General features: G+C 42.0%; 1 protein-coding gene across 1 annotated transcript in view; it reads right to left on the reverse strand.

Moving 5' to 3' along the window:
• The window catches only part of flrt2 (fibronectin leucine rich transmembrane protein 2), a 31778-nt gene that overhangs the window by 21008 nt on the left and 8270 nt on the right, over positions 1–2500 (reverse strand). The gene's annotated exons all lie outside the window — the stretch shown is intronic.

A 2500-nucleotide genomic window follows, 5' to 3' on the forward strand; every position in this document is an offset into this window, starting at 1 on the left:
GAGGATCCTAATTTCAACCGATGGGACGTCTACAGCTGTGCATCAACAATTAGCCAAAGTTCCTCTGCGAGTTCCGTTAATGGTCTGAACCCAGAAGCTTCCCTCAAGGTAATTAAATCACGTAAACATGAGTGGCTGCACCGTATATGCACGGAGACTGGCAAATGTAGCAGACGCGCTCGTGTCTCATTGGGTAAGCGTGCAGAAGATTCTTCCATGTTAAGTGAGCCACACGACATGCCTGGCTGGGTTTGCCATTTATAGCAAACTGCGTCGATCGTTGCTGAAACTTAAATGCAACTCATGGAAGGAATGGGGAGCTTTCGGAGGAAGGGGAAGTGGATGGGGCTAGATGTAGTTCTGTTTTCTTTCTGGAACTGTCACACTCTTATGCACACAAACACTCACTCTGTCTCTCACACATAGGCTGACACACACGCGCACACACACACACACACACACACACACACACACACACACACACACACACACACACACACGCACACGCATAGCACACAGACACATGACATTTCCGCTGGGTCACATTTACTAATCCATGTGGGAGTTCTGTCTGGCTTAAAAGACCAGCAAAGGTGAAAGCAAAAATGACACAATAACACAATACAAACACTCACTCACACACACAGACACACACACACACACACACACACACACACACACACACACAAAGAGAGAGAAATGCACTCACCTTACAGGTTACAAAAAGCACATGTATTATGTTATATTTGAGTCTGTCACCCTAATTTTGAACATTTGTTACCTTTTTCTAAGCATGCAGGTTTTAATTTAATGCATCACATGGAACCGTTCAAGCTTCTCAGGGAGTGCATGAAAAATGGGGGACTCACAATCTGACAGGCTGACTAATTGCTCCTAACTCCATAGATGATCTCACCGACTAAATCCTCTTCATAAATACCTCATAAAAATATTCACTGATTTTCACTTTGAGAGGATTGATTCAGAAGGAAGTATGTAGGCAGTTAAGCATATGGGTACAGTAAGCAAACACACACACACAAACAAACCCATTACAAGCTAATCACTGTCACTCTAAAATGCCACTGTATCGATGCCATATACGAATAGAGGTGTAAAACGAAGTCCAGCCACAATGCGGTTTTAAAACGAATAATGAGGGGAATGGACAGCAAACAAAACTACAGCTCATGTCACATTTTCTCCGGGGATTTTCTTTGGCAATAATGACTCAAGCTAAGCAGTTGCAGAGAAATCTGTGTGGCATGCGATTTGCTACCGAGGTACAACTGGAAAATACATTAAGGTGGTCATGACAGCCCTGTGGTCTGGCCTGAGAGGGATTTGCTGTGCCTTTTGGTACAATTTACAGTTTGAGCTAAATTACAGAACACCGCCCTATGCAATCCCCCATAGAGTAATCAGGGACTACTTTTTTCTATCTCTCTCTCTCTCTCTCTCATTCCTTCTTCCACTCGTGATTATGTTGTGTTTTATTGCCTTTGCAAATGTCTGGTATTGATGAATTGATGAAATGATGAGCAGCGTCTTACTTTCTTTCTCTCCCACAGCGAAATCGTATTGCTTGTAGTGTTTATCAATAATACATATATATCAATAAGGAGTTGAAACTCCACAGCCTGTGCATATTTTTGAGACTACTGATCCCCCACCGAGAGGTGCAGAATAGGGACTATATCTTTTCCCCTTTGCACTCAAGCAAACACCGCCGATTGGAAATTAAGGCCGCATTCATAAATTCCTCCTACGGACCCATGGGCTCTCACCGAGGTCTTCCAGCTCAAACGTACAGAACACAAGGCCCCTCAGCACACATGTTTCTGTGCTCTCCAAAAAGCAGCGTCTATAGCTTAGTGTACGCGCGTGAAATATGAACAGATGACGAGAGAATACACGCAGCAATGTTGCAAAGGGTGGGGTGAAGGAAGAAAGAAGAATTATTTTGCTCATTTTTGCCAAAGACATTAAGGGTATGCGACTTCATTAAGAACCTTTTAGTCTTAACAGACGGGGCAGAGCGTGGCTGTTTGTTGTCTTTCAAAAAACATCTGTTGTGAAATGCAAAATGAGGCTGGAAAAGCAGAGAATCACAAAAAAACAAAAACGGCTGAATTACAAACTCTCTTATTTCTTTTCCAAGTGTAGTAATGAGCATGTTCAATCGAACACATAATTAGGGAAGCATTTTAAGCATTTGTCCCAGGTCTATTAATGTCCAGTCCACATATTGAAAAGATTTCCTTTAAGAAAATACTTCAAAAGAAACGCCTCTTCACCACAAAAAAATAGGAAGATCCATATTTTTTTTATTCTTAATGTCAAGAAAGCGATTGTGCCATGCGAGAGAGGAATTTTGGTTGAACTTGCCTCATTATGTTGAAAATGTCAACTCCTCTTTATAATACATTCCACATGCAGAGTTGCAACCCAATTTGACTCTTTGCTGGCTGTTGCTTTGTGATACCAAGAGCATACACTA

Source organism: Alosa pseudoharengus, unplaced genomic scaffold (genome assembly GCF_046254945.1).
Source record: "Alosa pseudoharengus isolate Yale_2024_CS ecotype anadromous, Long Island Sound unplaced genomic scaffold, YU_APseudo_1.1 YU_APseudo_1.1_scf_7, whole genome shotgun sequence".
NCBI classification, from domain to species: Eukaryota; Metazoa; Chordata; class Actinopteri; order Clupeiformes; family Clupeidae; genus Alosa; species Alosa pseudoharengus.